Source organism: Rattus norvegicus, chromosome 9 (assembly GCF_021556685.1).
Source record: "Rattus norvegicus strain SHRSP/BbbUtx chromosome 9, alternate assembly SHRSP_T2T, whole genome shotgun sequence".
Classification (NCBI taxonomy): Eukaryota; Metazoa; Chordata; class Mammalia; order Rodentia; family Muridae; genus Rattus; species Rattus norvegicus.
Window position 1 is genome coordinate 96,301,231 of NC_141542.1, and position 10,550 is coordinate 96,311,780.

Consider the following 10,550-nt stretch of genomic DNA (forward strand, 5'->3'; position numbering starts at 1 on the left):
TCTAGGACTCACGGTTTCTCACTATAAGCTTTGACCCACTCCCCTTACAGTCAAGTGTCGTTAAGGCTCATCAAAGTCAAGTATAAAGCGTGCCTAGCAGCACTTGACATACTGATCATCTGTAATTTCTCACTTCCTTCTGCTTGAAGACTCTTTTCAGCTCCTCTACACCAGGCACAGCAAAAAGGAACCGGGAAGGCCATGATAGGTTTGTTGGTTCTCACAGGACAGAGAAGACACACATAACTAGAAGGAAGGCCAGTCATGAAATCATAACTTAACCAGCATACAAACAAAAGGTGTACTTAACTTGCACAAAAAAAAATTTTAGTCAAATAAGTGACACAAACCTGTAGGAACAACTATGTTTTCAGCCCTTCAACTATGTTTTCAGCCCTTCAACTATGTTGAATTAATTCACATTTGTATAATCAGGACATAATTCATAATTTACCACCTTGCTGTTCAGGAATAGGTTTATTATGAATATCTGAGCATCTTTGGCCAGTCTTCTAAAGTTTTATCTTAACCAGTAAGTCATATTAAGAAACTAACGTAGATTTGACAGTAGGTGATCTGAATCTCTTAGCAAATTAATTTCCGAAAGAAAATTCGTGTCTTTAAAAAGGACACTCTTTTTATAATTAAGTTAGCCAAACCTCCATGACATCTTCCAACCCATGACCAGAGCAACAACTCAGATGCAGGCAGCATACCCAGAGTGTTGTAATGTCTCAAATGGACAAGTGCCAGAAAAGCCCTAAGACAACTCTATCAACTGCAGCAGAAAGTAGCTGATCTGGGAATACTTGCAAGTCAAACATTCTTAGAACTCTTGTATATTTAGGGAATCCAAACATAATTAAATGACCATGTGTTCCAAATCCATTTGACACATCTTTTAAATGGTCATTTCTCAGTTGGGGAGATGATTCTGGGTCAGCTGTTGGCTACAGAAGCATGAGGACTAGATTTCAGATTCCCAGAACCCTCTTAAAAGCCCTGGGAGGGGTGGTCTATGTGTAACCACGGCACATACTGGGGATGCACATACAGAGAATGACTGGGGTAAGCTGGCCAGCCAGATGAATCACAATCAGGTTCAGGGGCAGACCCTGCCTCAATAAAGTGGAAAGCAATAGAGGGAGATCCTTCTGTTGACTTGAGGCCAATCAGAGGGAGCGTTGCCTACTGAGTATCACGGGATGGTAGACTAGAGAGAAAGGTGCCAAATACATAGAGCTGCTAACACATCAGGTCAGAGGCACACAGAATAGGAATCCTGGGGAAGTCAAACACTCACCTATACCACTGTGGCAAACATAATCCAAAACTATAACCACGTTCTGTCAGACTCGACTCCTACTGTTATGTCCAGCACTTACCTAAGATACATTCTCCACTCTAGCCTCATGGTACTCAAGAGCTGGTTACCCTCATGCTCAACCCACAGACAAAGCTAGGGCTTGGGAAAGCTTAGAAAACCTAGCTATGTTCTCCTGCTTGCAATCAATGGGGTCGAGATTCAAACCAAAGTCTACCAGACTCCAAAGCTAGAAAAACAGGGTAACAGAAAGGAGGAGCTGAAAAGGGGTGGGGGTGGGGGGAATTCTCTGATGACAAGTTCTGGATAAAGTATAGAGTTACCCCAAACAGTTGAATTTTAAAAAGTCACATTACACTCATTCTTCGGTCCTGTGGCACTTGTATCCAGCTCAGGCTAAATTGGTCCTTACGACTGTGTGTAAATACATTCTGGCTTCTCCACCCAAAGGTCAGCACTAATTTTAGACTCCAGTCTCGGAGGGAGTGGGGGTGGGGCACGAGGCTATGGAAGAATCTGAGAGGCTAAATGACACCGACGCACCGCTTTAAGCAACTTAAAAGTGTTGGCCTCTTCCTCCCTCGTGGGCCTGGGAGATCATGTCCCATGGAAAAGACAGTGGCTTGAAAGGAAGGGTGCAATTTGGAAGGTTTTCTCTTCCAGAGGACGTAAACACTGCTGAGAAGCGATGTAAGTCTTTGTGGATCCAGGCTTTCGGCTCACATTCCCAGACTTAGACTTACAAATCTCCCTCTGTCGTGGACAGACATAGGCTATATGACTGTGGACACATGAGCTTTCCATTCTTCTCTTACAACTGGATAAGTGGAAGAGATATTAGCGCCTATTCCAGAGGTAGGCAGCATGGTCAAGGAGCCCACAGAGCCACTGCCAACTGAAGATCACTTACCTGCTTAGCACACCTTACCCCAGCCTGATTCCATAGCACTGAACACCTGACTTCCATTCAGCCCCTCCGAAGAGCCCTGTTCTCATAATTGCAGCCATTGGCGCAGAGAAAGGCCAGTGACTAGAACCGAGCCAATCAGATTTCCTCCTACCATTTTTTTTTCCTCCCAACTAGAACTGCCAGGAAAGCTCCTTCCCTCTTCATAATGGGGCTCTGGGAAGATAAACCTGGAGCTAGTTGTAGTCCTGTGAAGAAGAGAGAGAGAAGTGCAGAGACAAAGGGTGAACCTCTAGACCCCAAGTCTCTTGTTTCAATTTCAGAGTCAGATCCGAGGGTCAGGAAAGGCAGAGCCCCTACGAAACACAGTTCTGCTGGAGTTGTTTTTGTTAGGTTTGCACTGTGAGGGAAAGGTAATGTGGGTGTTAGCAGCTATGATCTGAAGAGAGACCAAAACCTCAATGGAAGAATTTCTCAGGTAGACCTATATTCAGGATATGAAGGAAACAGACAAACAAACAACAACAACAACAAAAACAACAAAAAAAACCCAAACAATACCTTTTACCAGGAAACATCTCCATTATTCCTACAGGCCCCTGGAAGGAAGATGTAACCACTTGCCTTTGGAAATATCTCCATTACAGGGCTTCCTTGGAGGAAGATGTAACAACACTTATAGGTGGTTAAGTCTCCTGTTCTGTGTTTACTAGGGCTCCACAGGATGGACAGACATTTGACCTTAGAGCCACAGTCCCAGCTGCACCTTACCCAATGCAAGTGTGTCTCGTGCTTGCTATAAACTCTCTTGCTACCCGTGTCCATTTCCAGCATTTTTCCTATAGCTACGTTTGTTAGAATTCCATAGAGGGGAGTTGGTGGAAGGGTGGCAGGGACCTGATGCTATTTTTGGTATGCTCTCAAGAGAAATTCCTTAACCAAAATCCTCCATTTGGTGCTGTGGGTGAGCATAGAGGCAAAGGTATAAAAACCAAGTGTATCTACTAAGGTTCGAAGCCACAGTAAGAGAAGCCTGCAGCTTTCTCAGTGTGTGTGTGTGTGTGTGTGTGTGTGTGTGTGTGTGTGTGATGAGTGTGTGTATGAATGTGTGTTTTAACGTTACAACTTGGTCCACATTTTCTTCCTTCTCAGAATCAACTGATAAGAACAGAACGGCACAGTGGATATCACTTCTCCATTTATCTTCTAAAGCAAAGATAAAGTCTAAGGTCAAGCAGGAGCAGAGGTCTGGGTGTTCCTCATCAGATCATGAGCTCAGGTGCCCACCCGACCTTGAGAGGGAGATTCAAAGATGAGATGGGGGACATGTTTGTCCAAGCACATCAACAGGATTACCAAGGAGAAGGCTGCTCCGGCTTGCTGGTGGCCTTTCCTGGCACAAGGGAGTTGAGTAAGGGTGCTGACTTCTCCAGCTGGGGCTTAAATCCAGATCTAGAAATCAAACAGTGAAATAAAGCGGAGACTTGTGGGTTCCGTAAAAGATCCAGCCTATTCAGTAGAAGATGGCGTTTCTCTGAAGAATAATAAAATAGTACTGGGCTTTCAGCATCCTTAAGACAAATTGGGAACTTACAGATAAGAAATAACCTTAAGATGCAGTTTACTGTGCTTGGCTCCCTTTACTACCCAAGGGCATTTTCTTTTAACCAACATTGATTTCCACCCCAGGCATGTAATCTATTCATGAAGAAAGATGGTTTGGAAGAGAGGACTGGGAACATTTATATATGGGGAGCAGGCTCACAAAAAAGATCCAAGCACAGGGGCCCTAATTCATTTAACAATTTCATAACTAACTGCCTCTGAGTAGAAACATCAACTAAATCTTCCCCCTGGCCCACGGTGCTATATTTCTAAGTTCTAATGCTAAAGGTCCTCGAAGGATTAGAAAAGAAGAGATGGCCAGGAATGGCGTGCTCCGTAAGCACAGAATAATGCAGAACAAAAAAAAGTCACCTAGACTTGATAGTTATGAGAAAGCTGGATTAGAAACGAACGCCAAGAAGTTATAGATTTTAAAAAAAATCTATAAGGCATTTAATAAGACACTGTGGATGTCATTTATTTCAGTGAATAGCCACTGGATACAGAAGGAAACTGAGTTCTACATGGCTAGAGTGTCAGCAGCACAACGCAGACCTTTTGCAGCCTAGGGTCCTTTTCACCAAATTTGCCTGAAGAGAGCCAATGTCATGATGAAATAAGCAAAAACACAAAAGAAAAAAAGAAAAAATAATGTCACCAAGAAGGTAGACGCCATCATCAGGGAGGCCAGGGGAAGTAAACCATGATGCACCCTCCCTCCTTAGACAAACCATGGGAGGCAGAGTGCAGCCCGGCCAGTGGGTCTTGAGGAAAACAGTAGTGGCTGAGAAGGGTCAGGAGGATGACCTAAGTGGATTCACGCAGAGCAACACGTTTGTACTGCCTGAGTTCCCTAATGCTCTCCCTCAAAACACACGGTCGCTCAGGACTCTTTAAACAAGAAGACAGGAACGCTTGCTCAGAAAGCTCAAGGACCCAAGTTGAGTCCACCAGGGCACATGTTCAAAAAACACAGCAAAACAAAACTGTCAGGCATGGTGGAAGATACCTGTAGTCCCACTTAGGGAAGTAGAGACAACAGGATCCCTGGGCTCTCTGGCCAGGCAGCCTTTCCTAATTGATGAGCTTCAGGCCAATGAAAGACTCTCATAAAATAAGGTGGCTACCACCAAACAAACATCTGAAGTTGTCCTCCGACCATCACACACACAAGCACATGTCCACACATAGCCACACAGGAAAGTATGAAAGCCTGTGTTAAAAGGAGAAGGACCACAGCCACACAGCCAGAAGTGGAGGTCTCTTAAAGGCTTCCCCTTTAAGCCTGAAATACACCCACTGTTCCACACTGGATATGAAGCCGACTTCTTAATACACGATGATGGTTTTATCCACATATCTATTGAATGCTGTTAGGCTGCAGATACAATTACAACAAGAGAAGGTACAGCATTTGACTGCAAGGCAGTAGCTGGCACCATGGAGCTGTGTATGCACTGTGTGTGTGTGCTGTGTGCTGTGTGCTGTGCATGTGTGTGTGTGTGTGTGTGTGTGTGTGTGTGCTGTGTGCTGTGTGCGTGCATGGTGTGTGTGTGTGTGCATGGTGTGTGTGTGTGTGCATGGTGTGTGTGTATGTGCTGTGTGCTGTGTGTGTGCATGGTGTGTGTGTGTGTGTGTGTGTGTGTGTGTGTGTGTGTGTGTGTGCCACCAAAGGCTAGAAACAGTGAATACCAGGAATGGCTTTTGAAACAGGAGGTAACTAGAAAAGGTGAAATTAGCCAGACAGTGAGAAAGAAAGAAGGGAATAGAAGGCAAAGGAACAGCAAGACCAGGGCAGGAAGACTCGGTGCAGTGTCCTGGTCTGTGGATGACATGAAAGCCAGTGTGGGAGAAACAAAATCCTAGAGGAGGACATGGCAGGGAGGCAGGGAGGGTAGACTAGAGTGCAGACATGATCAAGTAACCAGATGGCCACCAGCCTAGTGAGTTCCCAGAATATTCTGGAAAGTTCCCTGAACGCCATGGACACAGGCTCTGGCTGGGAGACGAAGAGTCTCTGTGACCTTGGGAACTGCATATCTCTGGGATCTTGTCACCCCACTATCAGTCTCCTCAGTACTGCCTGGGGTGTGAGTTAACCAAACCTAAAGGAGTGACGTATGTGGAAACAGCAGAGGCTACAGTGTAGAGGCAGAGAAGGCGAGATCAGAAATCTGTGGGAGCCTCAGTGGAAGCATTCCGAGACGCTCAGGAACAACCCTGCATGAAGACCACTGGGCACTCACCTTCCCCCCTGAGAGATCTCCTGACACAACAATGCCATTCAAGAGTCCAGCTCCACACCAAGAGGGAGACACTGGATTGTGTCTTTGCAGGCTGACGGACAGAGGCTGCAGTGAACCAGTAACAACACAGAAGACAGGCGGGATGCAAAACGTGATGCAGGAAACCTACAGCAAGCCCCTGAGACTCCCAGGTTGCCAACAGCTAGCTGTCTCAGCCCCGTTATTAATTCCAAAGCCACGGAGCTGATGTAAGTGTGGACGCCACAGGTCCACGGGGACCAGAATGTGGCTGTCTGTCATGGCCATATGCTAGAAGCTTAGCATCGGCAGAGGGGTTCCACAATGAATGGAAGCCTCATGATGTTCCATACCGTCTGCCTTTTATGACAAGCAATATACTCAAGGTAGCTCCAGATGTCTCAGTATTAGCTAATTTTCAGTATATTTCCATTAAGTCCAATATAGGTCTGTTGGCTGAAAGTGATGCACCGCCCGCCATCTTGTCATTTCTACACACCAAAGCAAACCAGAGGCAAGCAAATAGATTTGGAGGCTTATGGGATCTCACAGCATAGAGGAGCAACTGGACTGTGACTTCCGGGAACAGGATATGCAGAAATTAGGCATTTCTGGAGGCTCCTACCTTTATACCTTGAGGAACTACGTAAATTTTGGCTAACGAGGCACGTATGGGGCAGACATAAAAAGTCAGGAACTGATGAGGTAGTTTAGACCAGTGGTTTTAAACCTGTGGGTCGTGACCTCTTGGGGGGTGGGGTGGGCTGGAACAACCCACTCATGAGGTCACATATCAGATGTCCTGCATATTAGATATTTTCATTATGAGTTATAACAATAGCAAAATTGAAGTTATGAAGTAGCAACACAAATAATTTTAGGTTGGGGGTCCCCTGAACGTGAGGAAATATATATATATAAAAAGGTGGCGGCATCAGGAAGGTTGAGAACCAGTGGCTCAGATGATAAAAGTGCTCTCCACCCAAGCACAGGTATGTGAGTTCAATCCCCAGACCGACATTAGAATAAAAAAAAAAAAAATCAAGAGCGTGATAGTGTGTGCTTGTAATCGCAGGGCTGACAGGTGGGGGGTGGGGATGAGAGGATCCCCTCGGGCTCACTGAGCAATCTCGGCTGCTTATGGAGCTCCCAGCTAGTGAGGAACCTTATCTCAACAAAAACAAAACCAAGCAGATGGACAGTGTCTGAGGAATGTTGCTTGGGGTTGTTCTCTAGCCTCCACGTGCATGCAAACACATATATGCATACCTGCATACAAGAAGCCGACACAGAAAGACCTCAAGGCTGGTAACCAATTGAAATGTAGGAGAATGCTCTTAGCTCAGATGGTAACCTGGGACTGACTCACTTGGTACTGGTGATAGGTGAACCTGGGGAACCTGGTTCAGCCAAAGACTCCACAGATAGTCTAACCAGGGAGAGGAGGAGCACTGGGAAGGAAAACCAGAAGGGAAGAGAGCTATAGAAAGGCACGGAAGAAAATGCCTGGAGTCAAATGGAGGCCAGCTGAGCACCCAGGAGACGGCTCATGCAGGAAATTGTAGGTTCTTCTGTTCTGGGGAAACTGGCAGGGGCTGAGGACAAGGGAGACCGGGGAAGTAGGAAATAGTTTAAGAAGCATGGAGCAATCTAGTGATCCCTGGGGATAAGGTAGAAATGCCAGGTCAAGGGAGGTTAGAGCAATGCAAAATTACATCTGAAATCGGGGTCCAGGTGAGAGAATGAACAGAAGGCAAGAGAGAGGAGTAAGATTCCTGAGCAGAGGGACAGCTGGGATTCATGATACAGCTGGGGACATTAGTCACCGGCACCGGGAGCCTTCGCTTTCATCTACAAATTCCCAGTTCAACTTGATTATTTTCCCGGCCTTTTACACACCAGAGTATTTACCATAGATGTGATTTCTGTCCGTTTTTCCCACCGTAAGAATGATGATCTCAGGAAGACAGGAGTTGCTATATTTAGCAAAGGTGAAAAGTGCCCCCCCCCACCAAATAATTTAAGGCACACACAGGTCTGGGGAGACGGAGCAGATGAATGGGTAAATATGGAAATGCTTACGGGGTGGCCCAGAGGTGACCCATGGAATAAGCCTGGTGGCCTTTATTTTCTCAGGAACATAGGTCATTAGGTCACCTGTAGAACCTGAAGCACGGAAGGCACCAGAAAAACCCTACAATGGAAGAGCCTGGGGGAGGGGGAGGAGCCTGGAGTTGGTGTTGGTGTTGGGGTGTGTGTGTGTGTGTGTGTGTGTGTGTGTGTGTCTGTCTGTCTGTCTGTCTGTCTATATAGCCTTGGCTGATCTGGGGCTCACTATGTAGATAGGGTCACAGCCGTCCTTCTGCTCTAGCCTCCCAGACGCTGGGATTTTGAGAGTATGTATCACTACACCCAGCAGGTGCTTCTAACATTAGAAACCTAGCACCCCCAGGTGAGGGCAGGTCTTGAACCGTGCTGAGAGGACTGAGTAATCTGAGTGTGTGTAAACCGCTGGACCTGACACGGCCACAGAATCAAGAGCCTGTGGCATCACAACCACAAGAGGGGAAAATGGCCAAAGTTCTGAACCATGTGGGAGAAGAGCTGGCTAGAAGAGAAGGCAGTGCCATGGAGGGGGACCGGGAGCCTTCCAACTTTTCCATCTCAACCCATCTCTGACCACTGTCAAGTCACCTCCGTGTGCAGCTGAAAATCAGCATCCTTTGCAGACGCGGCAATTTCTGTCTTATTGTGCTAATTTGTCAAGTTCATGGGAGAAAATTTCTGCATAGATTCTTTCAAAGGAGGAGGAGGAGGAGGAGGAGGAGGAGGAGGAGGAGGAGGAGGAGGAGGAGGAGGAGGAGGAGGAGGAGGAGGAGGAGGAGGAGGAGAAGAAGAAGAAGAAGAAGAAGAAGAAGAAGAAGAAGAAGAAGAAGAAGAAGAAGAAGAAGAAGAAGAAGAAGAAGAAGAAGAAGAAGAAGGAGGATGGCATGGGCTCATGACCTTCAGGAGTCACCCTTAGCTGAACAAAATTTCCAAACACTACTCTGAAAAACAGCTAAAACTCCATGGTTAATGGAGCCATCATCGGTGGCATAGCTCTTGAGAATATTTTTGCTTAAATGTTGCCGACAGGGTATAATTATTGTTTTAGAGCCTCAGAAAGTGTTGAAAGCGCCTTCAGTTTTTAAGTGTGCGTCTGATGCACAAATCGGTGATGCTGACATTTCTCCCAGTTATCTGTATTCCCATTCAGGTACGAGATCTCCAAAGTACAACATTATCAGATCAATTGTTCTAGAACAGTTCAGAAAAGTAAACTGCCTCCTGGCTTGAAAGAGAAAGTTAAACCTTCAAACACCTTTTTATGTTCGTGCTAAATATAAGAACGTTCTCTGCAAAGTAGTCAAAGCAAGATCCAGCCGCGTTTGGAGATTTCTCAAGAGAGACACGCGGAGATTCTGTTTTGTTCATTCAAACACTAAAAATCCTCAACAGTACCTTCCCTAATACCTGAAGGTGGAGTGCTGTCTTATGTAAGAGCAGCTTCCCCTCTCGGCTCATTGTGGGGGCAAATTAAATACCTAATTCCGCCTAGGATTTCTGAGTACTTTCACCTTTCCTGGAGTCACTCGGCGGCCTCTCAATTCCCTGGTCTACAGATGATGAAAATAAATAAGAAATAGCAATGAACTGGGGCTGCATCCTAGGGATAAGCCTGTTGCAAAGGCCAGTGTGAACTGAAGCCTTTTCCCAAACCGCTGCCCACCTCCGCACTGCTCAGGGAAAGGTTACAAGTAAGAGCCGGTCGCCCGGGACAGGGAGCCGCGCACAAGCAAAGTATGGGGTCGGTGCTACCCGTGAGTGCCCAGACGCCTCCGGTTCAGGGTCACGTTTTGCAGCCCTGCTGAACCCACTGTAGCTACACCGAGCTCGGCGAGCGATCCGCCAGCCTGGGGCACACCTGGACGCCCGAGCCCTCGGGGACAGGGACGCGGGAGCTAGGAGCGCTCGCAGCGGGGGCCGTGGCGGCTCGAGAAAGTTCCCGCCCCAGCACCGGTCGCGGCGCTGCCCGGGGGACAGTTCCTGGCTCCTTTCCGAGCGGCCGGGATCCGGCAGCCAGTACTCACCCGTCCTCGCTTGGATCCCCAGGTGGCGGCCGGAGCCGGGAAGGAGGTCGGCGCGGCGGTGGGGGACAGGCGGTGGTGACGCTTGCAGCCCGCGCTCCGGTGCAACCACTGCACTAGCCGGCCAGGCAGCGCGGGGGCTTTATCACCGCCGCCGCCCCCGCCCCTTCCTGCCTCCCCCGCCCCCCGGCCCGCCCCGCCCCGCCTTCCCGCCGCCGCCTTTGTGTGGCAGCCGGCCGCAAGGTCTCTGCACCGCAGGGGACTTAAGGACGCCCCCCGGCCGGACCCGCGGTCGCCGGATGCTGCCCTCTCGCTGGGGCGGT

At 47.8% G+C, this 10,550-nt stretch overlaps 1 protein-coding gene across 4 annotated transcripts in view; it reads right to left on the reverse strand.

Moving 5' to 3' along the window:
- Nucleotides 1-10,345, reverse strand: part of Serpine2 (serpin family E member 2) — a 64,089-nt gene extending 53,744 nt beyond the window's left edge. For 2 of the 4 annotated variants that reach the window (XM_087564988.1, XM_087564990.1), the window contains exons 1-2: nucleotides 10,231-10,345; nucleotides 3,588-3,683 (exon numbers count right to left, since the gene is read on the reverse strand). The gene's annotated coding sequence lies outside the window, so the exon portion shown is untranslated. The remainder of the gene's footprint in view (nucleotides 1-3,587; nucleotides 3,684-10,230) is intronic. The other 2 variants (XM_087564989.1, NM_019197.1) reach the window with 2 other exon arrangements.
- Nucleotides 10,346-10,550: the final 205 nt, after the last annotated feature.